This window comes from Neovison vison, chromosome 5 (assembly GCF_020171115.1).
Source record: "Neovison vison isolate M4711 chromosome 5, ASM_NN_V1, whole genome shotgun sequence".
Taxonomy (NCBI): domain Eukaryota; kingdom Metazoa; phylum Chordata; class Mammalia; order Carnivora; family Mustelidae; genus Neogale; species Neogale vison.
In genome coordinates this window covers 134,797,410-134,810,367 of record NC_058095.1, presented here as the reverse complement: position 1 = coordinate 134,810,367, position 12,958 = coordinate 134,797,410, and the positions used below count along the sequence as shown (strand labels likewise).

The 12,958-nt window shown below is 36.8% G+C and overlaps 1 pseudogene; it reads right to left on the bottom strand.

The window, feature by feature from the left end:
* Positions 1–2,557: 2,557 nt before the first annotated feature.
* Positions 2,558–8,194, bottom strand: LOC122907469 (annotated as a pseudogene).
* Positions 8,195–12,958: the final 4,764 nt, after the last annotated feature.

Sequence of the window (12,958 nt, the reverse complement as noted above, 5' to 3'; positions counted from 1 at the left end):
TGGTGAAGGGAGTGAAAGTTACACTGTAAGAAGAGCATGTTAGAATGAATGAACTTATAGGTGTGGGCATCTTTGTAAAGTATAATTTCTCATATATTCTTTATCATCTAGTTCTTGTCCATGAGCTCAGTTTCACTTGGGGCTATAACTATACTATTTATAATTTGCAAGAAGGTGTAATGAGCCAGAGCACTACCTTTGTAGACCAAGAATCTAAGACAGGCTTCTCTTTCTCTTCCAGAGAGAGGATTCCAGAAATACTTCTTTATTTCTCTTTGAGAAGTTCTTACAGGTTAGTTGTTTGTATCTGAGCTCTCCCCTTTCATTCCTATATATGTCTTAATTAATTTTTTAGAAGAATTCAGTACTCAAGCTAGTTTATCATCTGTCAGGAGCCGAAGTTTTTCAATATCCTTCTTTACCTAGTAGTCTATAATTAAAGCCTTGATTTCCTCTTTGCCCTAGGAACTATTTAGAACAGTGTGGTTTTGTTTCCTTACATTTGTTTTATTGGGGTTTTAAATTTATTCTTTAAAAAATTTTCCATCTTTATTTCATCATGGTCAAAGTGACTTACACTATTTCTACTTTTTTGGAATTTGAAGTTAAATATACATTTTTTATTACTGCTTAAAGGAATCTTGAAGAAAAAGTATTATTTTGGGGGGAGAGGGAAGCTTTTTTTTTTTTTTTTCCTTGCTTGGATTCCTTTTAGAATTCTCTTTTTATCTTTGAAATTCAGAAAATGTTCAAGCCATTTCCAGATGATGGCCTCTTTTCATTATTATGATGTTACAAAGCAAACCATTTTAATTTGCAAGTTCAGGTTTGCATATACCTCAGGATTTTTTCCTATATTGTATCTATAATTATTCCTGGGGTTTCATATCTTCCTTAAAAGGGCTTTTCCATCTTTTTTTAAATCTCAAGATTATTAAGCTATTTTGAATGCAGTTAGATCTTTAGTCTTATCTGGAGTGATTTTTTATTAATGTAAAGTAAGTAGCTTCTAATTATTTAATTTTCTTTCAGAATTTATATATAGTTCAAATAGCAGTGATTTTAAATGACACATTTTATGATTTTAAAATTCCCACATATGTTTAGAAATACTTCTGTGCTAGCATATTGTGCATTGATCTATTTTTCTATTTCTTTTGATATCTCCAGTGCTGTTTTAATTATAGAAGCTTTACATGTATTTTCATACTATTTAAAGGCACATTACCTATCCTTTCCCCCCTTTTGGTGTTTTCAGATTTTCATATGTATGTTTTCCAAATGGACTTTTGAAATTCATCTAATAATTTTGATGTTTATTACTTATATATTACTACCAATCAGTACTCTAGGAAAGAAATGTTCTCCATTGCATTGTCCAATATGATAGCTACCAGGCACATGTGACAATTGAGCACTTGAGATTTCGCTAATGCAATTTTTTTTTTCATTTCTGAGTATTTCTTTATTAGAAAAGAAATTAACCATTCACACTAGAGACCACAGAAGGAAATTAACTTAATATGGAAATTCTAGAACAAACTTTACAATAAGGGACTCAAGTTTTCATAAAGTAGAAAGAAAAAAGAGAGAGAGAAAATCATTTTGGACTCTGTTTCTCAAATTCAGCCATTTTCACAGACATATTCTTAGGAGAGGGGTTTGCAAATTTTCTCTGATAATATTTAAATTTTATATTTTATTTCTCTTTATAATATAAACAAGTTAATACTCATTCAGGATTATGTGGACAACCATCATACATAACAGAGGTGCTACAACAGCTGTATTTGTACCTCTGATCTCGGTGGCATCCACCAAATGAAGACCAACCATGTTAACTTTTCATATGGTGTTTCTCAGATTGGGTCCTCAAGACTCTTCATGGGGTTGTTGAACATTTCCTATGAGATTTGTGAGTTGTCAAGGTTAAGAACTGGTTCAGAGCAGAAATTCTCAAGATGGGATGGGGTGGGATGGGGTGATGACTGGGGAGACAGATGTAGCTTAGAAAAGCACAGTCAAAATACCTATTGTTTTTGTAATGCAAATTCTATAAAGTCAGACTCCATAAAATAGGCATCAGCAGAAAACCAGTTGTAGATTCATCCTAGAGGGTGTGGGATAAACTTGGTTGAAAAACACTGGCTTAGAGGTAGAGGAGTCCTAGCATATAGAGAATAATCAGTAAGAAGCATGTGTCAAAGAGAAAGAACATCCTTTGAGTCACTGAGTGAATCCTAAGCCATAACTTGTCACAGTTTTTTCAAACCCAAAGGGCCAGTTGAAAGGTACTCAAGATGTCCATCAACCTTCTCAGACCTGTGATTTGGGGCAAGTTGATCCACTTTTAAAATTCGTCAAAAGAAGGAAAAGCTGTTTTTGCCAAAAAATGTGCCCTGCCTCTTTTGCTCTCTCTCTCTCTCTTTTTTGGTGAATGTATTTCAGAATTTTAAGGAAAAAGTTGTTAGCCCCAGAAACATCCACCAGGAAGTTTGGTCATTTGCAATGCCATCCAGCTCTCAAGGGGGATATCAGCCTGGGGTCTGCTCTGTAATTAGTGTAGAGCTCCAGTTTGCTTTAGCTGCTTCAACAGTTCTCCACTCTGATGCATTTCGATCAGATTAGTGCATCCACCTATACAATCTTTAAAGACCCAAGGTACTATTCTGGCTCCCGTGAGCTGTTGCAAATTATCTTGAATCTTGATTGTGTCACTGGTGGCTATGATATTGTCAAATTCCAAAAACCCTTGTTTGGAGGGCAATGGCTGAGGAGTTTGTAGATCCTTCTGCAGTAGAGGCAGGTGGGCTTGACGAATACAACCACCTTCTCAGGTTGGATTTTGCTGTCCACAAACTCTTGAGCCCATGCTGACAGGCAGCTGCCTCCTGGGAAGGAGTCCTCAATTGTAGGTATTGCTTAGGGTATAAACCCTTGAATTTTAAATTTAACACAATTTAATTATATTTAAATTTAAATAGCCACATATGGTAATGGATACTGTATTGGACAATGAAACTCTAAGGCCAGAAATAAGTAGGGAGAAAATAGATCATAGATATTCCTATGAGGGACCCTTTATTTTTCTTATTTTCTTTTTAGTGTGTGCTGATGTCAAAGTATGCAGGTAAAGTTCTTTATGCAGGCTTCTCTTCAGCCTAGATTCATGTCCAGGGAAATGGTGTGACTGTGACCAGCTTTCTTCTTGGTGCTACTAACGATTGCATCAGGGAAGGGACCCACCATATCTAGTAATCCTGTATGTCTTGGATTATTCAGTTGTCACAACAGGTCTTAAATGACCTATAATAGCAGAAACAGAGTGGTTCTCGTCTATTCCCCTATTTGCTCTCATCCTCTCAAATATGGGAAGTTAATGATTTTCTAACAGGAGCTCTTCTTTGACTCACTTCCCATGTTAATTAACTACTGTCACAGTTTAGGTGGTAGAATCTTAGTTGTTGCTTTCTTATTTTGATTTAGAATTTCTAGCATTCCAATTCAGGAATCCATAGCTCCTGCTGCCTCAGTAATCATGTTGTATTGAATAAGCCAGCCATCTGAATATCTGTTGTGCTGATGCTACATTCTTCTAGCTGTCTAGATCATTGTATTTTGTTTCATATGACCTTAACCCTTTCGCCGTAACTGCTTGGATCATAGGTATCTGAATCTGACTCACAAATGCATAGACTGAGCAGCAATCTATGTGGTGGCATTAAAAAATAAGTTGAGCCAATTTATTTCTTTTCCAAGTCTGAGCTAAGAAAATCTAAGTAAATGATTCAGGGAGCCTTGCAGTAGTTGGTTAAGAATCCGTTATGAAGAATCAGAACCATATCAGTTTTATTGTAGTAACTCACAGACTGATGAGGGACTAGAAACTAAGAGTAAGCAAAGGGAGCTAACCGGTTGCTACAGAACCTAGTGTGGAAGTGAGAGTCTGCTGCCTCACTTCCACCAGGTGAAACAAGTGCAGTTAAACAAAGTTGCCTCGGTTTCTGATGTCATTACAGTCCCAAAGTATAAAAATGTTAACAATAGCCATTTATTTAAATTTATATAATTTAGTATTTATTTTTAAACCACTCTATTGAAGTATGATTAGCACAAAAAACTGTACATAGTCAACGTATATATTATTTATTTTCTGGGGATAACTTCTTGAGATTAGTTTCAGTTCTTTACAATTAAAAGAGTCTTGTCTGAAGGCTTGATAGAAGTTTTCACTAATTTTGTATGTTGTTTGGTTCTGTTTGGGAGGAAATGGTGATTAGATACCTTTGCTCATGTCTCCCTTTTTCTTGAAAATTACCTGAGGGATGTGTGTTTGTGTGTGTAGTATGTATATGATAGAAGGGAGAACATTCAGGGTCACCTGGATGGCTCAGGTGGTTAAGCATCTGCCTTTGGCTCAGTTCATGATCTCATGGACTTGGGATCAAGCCCTGTGTTGAGTTCCCCACTTAGCTGGGAGTCTGCTTCTCCCTCTCCATTTGCCCCTTCTTTTCCCTCTGCTCTTCCCTTTCCTCTTGCCCCTCCCCCCAACTTGTGCATTTTCTCTCTCTCTCTCAAAACAAATAAAATCTTAAAAAAAAAAAAAGGAAGGGAGAATATTTAGGCAGAGAAAACAGTGTAAGGAGTGAAAGGCAAGAAAACAAGAAGTAGTACAGCACGGATTAAAGTATGGACGAATATCCAACTTTTGTAGCAACATGGACGGGACTGGAAGAGATTATGCTGAGTGAAATCAGTCAAGCAGAGAGAGTCAATTATCATATGGTTTCACTCATTTGTGGAGCATAACCAATAGCATGGAGGACAAGGGGCGTTAGAGAGTAGTAGGGAATTTGGGTAAATTGGAAGGGGAGGTGAACCATGAGAGACTATGGACTCTGAAAAACAGTCTGAGGGGTCTGAAGTGGCGGGGGGGTGGGAGGTTGGGGGTACCAGGTGGTGGGTATTATAGAGGGCACAGCTTGCATGGAGCACTGGGTGTGGTGAAAAAATAATGAATACTGTTTTTCTGAAAATAAATAAATTGGGAAAAAAAAAAAAAAGAAAAAAAAAATAAAGTATGGATTTTTGTTTTGTTTATGCTGATCTTAAGAGATGCAAATGAGAGGAATTTTCTCTCCTTATCCTGATCATTCATTCATTTATGAATCTATGTATCCATCCAGCAACTGTTTGTTCAGTAACTTAATATGTGCCAGGCCCTGTTACAGGCAATCAAGATATATGCATTTGACAGAAGAGACAAAAAGGCCTGCCATCCTAAGGCTTAGGGGAGAGATCATCAGCAATGAGAAAAATAAGTAAATAAATCTTTCAGCATATTAAAAAGTGAAAAGTGCTATGGAAAAAAATACTAGATTAAGTAGTCTAGGGGAATTGAGATACCTATAGGCATTTTTGCCTTCCTCATCTCATGGAGAAAGTCAACTATTTCTGTTATGGTGTTCATTGGGCAGAAAAAAGGGTCTGAATAACATTTTGTTTCAGGACTGATACAAGATGTTGTGAAGCTCCTGGAGGACATCCCCTTACCTAGGTTTTTCTTTGGGGCCTTATTTCTCTTGAGTGAGGATGGAGTTCTGGATGGAAGGGGAGGAAATGGTCTTCCCAGAACAATGGGAGCTGTATGTGGGAAAGGTTTCCAGAGGATTTCCATTAGTGGCACAGACCTACCCATGTGCTTCAGAGTATTGCCACTCTGGCCAGTGGCTGTCATGAGTGTCTTACGAGCAAGTTGCAGTTAAAGAAGAGGGGGGCATAGTTATGAAGGACATAACCTGAGCAGCATGAGATTAGTGTCCAGGGGATGGTGAGGGAGCAGTTGGAAGGCAACCTCATGAATGAACAGAGTCACAGTGAAAGTGGTGACCTCCATAAACTAAAGGTCATGACTTCTATTTTTATTTCCTGTATACCAGAGAAGACTCCAGTTTCTTTTGCAAGTCCAGGGAGGTTTGACAAACTCAAAGAAAGAAACAGTGAATATTTTATTATCCTCAGAACACAATATGTTTGATTCAAAAATTAATGTTATGTTTCTTGATCAGAGTGTGAAAATCTTCATTCCTGCCACATAAGTTAAAGAGTTTTGTCTTTACTCAACAGTCAGTGAAGAGATAATGAAAAATTTTAAGGAGAGTGACACCACAAATTTGTATTTTAAATACAGCTTTGTGTTGATGGATTTAAAGGACACGGACAATAGTTAGAAGCTATCACACATTTGTCAGTGAGAGTTGATAGAGTCCCCATAGAGTAGAACCAATAGGGAAACTGAGGAGAAAGTTTGTTTCTCGATTGAGAGCTCAAATTGACACTAGATCTGTGGCCCAAGTAACTGGGTAGATAGGTGTTGTATCATTGACACAAAAAAGACAGAAGGTTGGTTGAATTTATTATATTGTGGTGCCTGTGATCTCTCAAGGAGATATTGAGAAGGTGCTGTCTAGGGTTAAGCTGGATACCGGAGTGTGATGTTCGGGAAAGTATTCTAAGCTAGAGTCATGATGTAGATTGGTCCAGTTGAGGGTGAAGGGAATTGAAGGCATTGATAAGTATATTCAGCATGTCCCCAGGAAGAGGACAGGAAGGGACTTGGCAGGGATTATGTGTAGGATGTAGTCAGAGCTAAAGAGGCTGTATCAGAGAAAGTCTCTCAAATTCTTCATTAAACTAGTATCACCTTGATATCACAGAGATATATGCTCTTAATATTTCAGATAATTTTTGTTTTGTTACTTTTAAGTAAATACCATGATAGTAAGTGAGAAATTCCTCCAGATACATTTGGCAGAAAAAGAGCTCCATGAAATAATTCACACACACTGAAGTATTTGGTGGCTAAATCCATTTGTTAAATGCTGTCTAGTTTATACCCCATTGGAGATTCATGATAGCCATTAACATAAAAGTTTCAAGAAAACCTTCTGCATTAAGAAACCAGTTTAGGGCGCCTGGGTGGCTCAGTGGGTTAAGCCGCTGCCTTCGGCTCAGGTCATGATCTCAGGGTCCTGGGATCGAGTCCCGCATCGGGCTTTCTGCTCAGCAGGGAGCATGCTTCCTCCTCTCTCTCTCTGCCTGCCTCTCTGCCTACTTGTAATCTCTCTCTGTCAAATAAATAAATAAAATCTTTAAAAAAAAAAACAGTTTAACCTGGTATTTCTCAAAATTCCCCTACCATAAAACTTTCCTTTTAAAGTTCAAAAGCTATTAATATTCCTCTAGAATGATTATGAGAAAGAACAAATCTAGGAAAAGATGGAAACTAACTCCTGTTTATTATCTCACAGGTGAGGTAGGATCAGATATGAAATCATTGGTCCAAAAGAAAATCATTTCAGAATGCTTGTAGGGTCCTTCTATACTGCCACTACAAAGATGACTGACTAAAAATTACTGCTTAAAATTTTTGGTATATTTTGCAGCTGCTACCATAGTACTATTTTCTTTACTCTCCTTCTCTTTCTCCTTTCTCTTCCCCCTCCTACTTCACTCCTTTGTCTCCTACTTTTTTCTCCCTTCTTTTTCCCTTCTTCTCTCTCTCCCTTCTGCTTTCCTCTCTATCTTAAGTAACTATAATCACAATGTACGTACTCTTCCCATACTAAAAATGCTAAAAATGCTTGTTATAATATTATAAAAATTTTCATTAGAAGTTTCAGTGGTTGCCTAACATTTTATCTTGTGGATTTATTATAATTAATCATGCCTCTAAAGGACCCTTGTTTCAAATGCATTGTTATATAATATGCTGTGATAAATATGCTTACATTGAGTTTTTCTGCATTTTGAGATATTTTCTCAGTAATTAAAAATTTTTAATTTAAAGTGTATCTTTTCATAAGCATATTTGAACAGTTTATCTATTTTCACAATGTGATGGCAGCAATAAAAATCTATCAGCATTTTTATTAGGAATGATTCTTCTAATGATTAAAAATACTATACTAGGACTTGATAAGTAAAACAGTATTTGCATCACTCTCCATCAACTTCTCCCTTACAATGATTTCTCCATCATTCCTTTTGTTAGTTTCTCCCGTGCAGCCTACAAACCCATCTTCTTTACCCCCACTTAAATCTTATTTTCTCTTTATTCACACCTTTCCTCATCAAACCCCTTGGGAAAAAAAAATCCAGACTCACTTTTCACCTTCCAGTCAACCATGCACATCCTGCAATCAAGCACCTGCTATCACAACATAAAACACTTCACACATTGTATTATATTTTATCTTCTGCTAGACTGTATTAAAGTGCCTTAAAGTCAGGAAGGATGGTCTTGGTATCTATAGCATTGGCACCAAATGTATAGTCAAGAAAACAAATTCTTTCAACAAACATGGTATGATGTTCATGGAATGATGTTTATCCATTCTTCACTTAAGCATACATAAAATGAATTCATATTTCTTTGGCTTTTGGAGTAATAGAAATCCAATATAACTTTTTCTAGCAGTTATTCTATATTGTAATTCCTTTCCCTTAGCATTCACTGGGATGGTCTGTCTTTCTGTTTGTGTCTGTTTGTGTATCTACCTCCTTAATTGCCTGCCAGATATATCTATCATCTGATTATCCATTTTTCTATTTTTGTTAAATTCTGAATCTTTGCTAAGTTTCTATGATTTGACTTGATAATGCACTGATGGTTGTCAGTGCAAGATTATTTGTACCATAGATGCACGTATGGCATATTTTCTTTGAGATGATGTTACTCATAACTGTAGGAATAGAGGTTGTGATTAGGGTCACAGAGGCCACTGTGGTTCAGGGAGTCAGATGAACTATGGAAGCCACTCATGTAAAAAGTTTGGGTCACATTATTCCATCTCTCAAAAGAAGATACTTGGGGCACCTGGGTGACTCAGTCGGTTAAGTGTCTGCCTTGGGTTCAGGTCATGATTCCAGAGTCCTGAGTTCAAGCCCCAAGTCATCAAGCTCCCTGTTGATCAGGGAGTCTGCTTCTCATTCTCCCTCTGCCTCTCCTCTCCTGCTCCTTCTCTCTCTCTTATTCACTTTCTCTTTCTCAAATAAATAAATAAAATCTTTAAAGAAATGAAGATATTCCAATTACCTGACTCAGCTGTGTGATCAAAACACTGTACATGCTGCCAATACCAAAGGAAATAAGGAAGAAGTCCCTTATTTGGAGCAATTTTTCTAATTGAAGTGGACAACACATATGTATCACTGGAAAAATGTACATGCACATATGTTTGCATTATGTCCACTATTAAGGAATTACTAAAGTTATTATAGGATTTTGAATGAGTTTATCTGGAAAGACTGAGAGAGATCAATATTAAGTCATATTAAGAACTTTCATCTTAAGACAAAGAGAGGGTTGCTTTGAAGAGGAGGATAAAAGCTTGGGGTAGAAAAAGAGGTGTGTTTGAAAGGTAACAGTGAAAGTGAGAAAAGTGGTAGACAATTGTGATGATGTCTATTCATAGATGTAAGAAGCAGTTCTAAATCATTTCTCAGCTGAGCAAAAGGTGCTAAATATAAGTAGACATCATAGGGCAGGAAGTTGTTGGTATTTAACAAAAGAGATTGTTGCCTTGGCATGCAATTATGGATATAAGACTGAAAAGGCAAAGGAAGAAATATGAGTATATGACATGGTGTATAGCCTTGAGGAAGAGTAAAGATACAGATGAGATTACAAGCCTGTGATTGGTCATTATGCTCATGGAGACATTGGGCTAGTTCCTGACAAAACCCTGTGTCTGAATGGAAGATACCATTCTATACAACAGAAAGGGGGCATGGCAGGAAGAGAAAGCAAGTCTCGGGAATCATAACTTTTAATTAAAAGTAATATTGGGGGCACCTGGGTGGCTCAGTGGGTTGAGCCGCTGCCTTCGGCTCAGGTCATGATCTCGGGGTCCTGGGATCGGGTCCTGCATCTGGCCCCCTGCTCAGCGGGGAGCCTGCTTCCCTCTCTCTCTCTCTCTCTGCCTGCCTCTCTGTCTACTGTGATCTCTCTCTGTCAGGTGAATAAATAAAATCTTTAAAAAAAAAAAGTAATATTGAACAAAATGTAGCTGAATTATTTAAGAGAAGGAATGGCAGGGGGAGAAAGCATCTTGCACAGTATTGCTTCCTAGAAGAGTTAGCAAAAGAGCCCCCAAATAAACGGTTTTCCTAGAGGTTTGTGTGCAAAGGCAGATGGGGTTCCAGAGCAACCCCTCTCATGAATTCATCAAAGAGGATGAATTCATGAGAGGCAATTGAGAGGACATTTTGTGAGAAGGAATATGAGAGAATGTTTCTGCCATGAAAATGCCTTCTTTCAATCTTAAGAGTGAGGAAAACATTAAATTACATCAACTGTGGAGTTTAAATTTATTTTGTTATAATATAGTTAAAGAAAATAACTTGTGAATGCCAGTAATGAGAGAATATTTATAAAATTTTCTTTCTCTTATTTTCCTTAATCAAATTATTATTCAGCAATGTGGTGTAGAAGAGTCTTTATTGGTTTTACTTTGTTTTTAGAGATTCCTTTTGTAAATCGTAGGGGAGTAGTGCTCTCTGTTGTTAGTACAGTTGCTGCCTCGTTAAGGCTTTTCTGAAATTAGAAGGTAATGGTAGTTGGTGTGTTAATCCTGTGCAAATGTGGAAAGGGAAACACTTGAGTCTGAAGATTTAATTGATCATCAATCAGGTTTGCCTTTTTTAAAATGTTAAATAATCACCAGTTTGTGAGCAATAAAGCCAGTATCTTCAGGAATAATTGTGGTTGACATATTCAACTTAAGAATCTAAGGGGAGGTAATAACGGGAGCATATTACAATGGGTTAAAAAATATCTTCATATACTTGTTTTTGCTACCCAAGATAAAATCAAGTTTGAGAAATAAATAATACTTTGGGGGTTAGTAAGTGTTCAGAAGTAACTAATTTTAACCCAATTTTTAAAAATAAATTTTGTTAAAAAATAATATAGAAATTAAATGCACACAAACACTAAGAATAGAGCTCGATGAATTAGTACAAAGGGAATACATCTGTGTAAGCACCCCCTAGAATGAGAATTAGGATAGAAACAGTACCCAGATATTCTCCTTGTTACTTTCCTCATACTCCTTCTCAAAAGCAACAGCTGTCCTAAAATCTAACATCATAAATTAGTTCTGCCTGCTTTTAAAAATATATTTAAATCCATCATACAGTGTGTATTCTTTTGTATGCCTTCTTTTGCTCATCATTATGTTCATGAGATTCATCCATATTGTTGAATATAGTGGTAGTTCATGGCTGTGGATTATTTTCATATTTGAAAGAAAAATGACCCATGTTATTAAAAATTGGGAAAATAAATGTAAAAGACTGCTCCTTATTAATATTCAAATATGGGTATAATAGTGATTTTGAGAAGCCTAAACCTCAAGACCGATTCCCTCAGAGTTCACTGCTGAAACTATGTGAGAACAGGTAGCTTATTAGGCAAATGATCCCAAGAAACACCAACAGGGGAGTGTGGAGAAGAGATGGAGAAGAGAAGAACTAAAGAGGGTGAGTAAAGAGATTGCTGCTGCTTTTGACAACTGAGGCACAATTCCACTGGGCACCTCTGGGAGATGATGTAGAAATCACCAATAATGATCCCAGCCAAGGGACAAAGAAGCTGGGATAGTTATTCACACCTTTCACTTTAGTTGGAGACTGCTCTCCATGGTGTAAACTCTGTGGTAATTCCAGTCCACCGTGCACATAGGCAGAATATGTTCTCACAGTTGAAGAGAGCTGTCAGAGGGTTGCAGGTAGTTTGCCAGCAGAACTTGCAACTAGAAAGCCAGGTGGTGAGAAAGTGTAAGTAGAACAACATCTGCTACAAATACGATCTCAACCAAAAGACTAAAGTAAAACACAATAATGAATTACTGTTTGGCAAGTAGCTGTGGTCAGAGTCACTACGAAGAAACATTAAGTGTTTGAATAATCATCTTTATATCTTGAGGAACACACTATTTCTAAGGAACACATATGTATTTCCTTGGGGTTCCAGGTTGGGTCTTTGTCTTGAATGCTTGGCGAGGTATTGGTTGTGGGCACCTAGGAATAGGGGCTATATGATCATAGCCATGGTTCTCTATTGCAAATTCTTGATTTACTTTGATAATTAGCCATTTGTAATTGACCTCTAAAGAGCACTGGATTAATAATCAGTTGGGGAGGTTACATGAAGAAATTGAATTGTGAAGTCCAAAATAGTCCACCAATTTGAATTTTTTTTTTTTCCACTTTGAATTTTTTAAACTTGGTCTTTGATAAAGAATTAGATTAAGGGACGCCTGGGTGGCTCAGTTGGTTGGACGACTGCCTTCGGCTCAGGGCGTGATCCTGGAGTCCCAGGATCGAGTCCCACATCAGGCTCCCAGCTCCATGGGGAGTCTGCTTTGCTCTCTGACCTTCTCCTCGCTCATTCTCTCTCTCACTGTCTCTCTCTCTCAAATAAATAAATAAAATCTTTAAAAAAAAAAAAAAGAATTAGATTAAAATTGACCTTTGATTTTCTATGACAGACTATTGCTGGTTTTGCATGAGTTTCAAATTTAGAAGTAACAACTCACTTGGTCTTTGATAAAGAATTAGATTAAAATTGACCTTTGATTTTCTATGACAGACTATTGCTGTGTTTGCATGAGTTTCAAATTTAGAAGTAACAACTCACTTCTGTTATTTGGAGAGCTTGGAAACCTTTTTAGTTTGCAAAAGGAAGGTATATTATGATGTATAAAATTATTTATGAATTTTCATTTCCTCCTTACTGTCTGGAAAGCACTTGAAAACGATACCCATGAACTTTGCATATTCATGATTGTGTAGAAATGGTATTATTCAGAATTTGGTTTAAAACTATTGCTCTTAGACTGGGTGTGGTGAAAAAATAATACAGGAATACTGTTTTTCTGAAAATAAATAAATT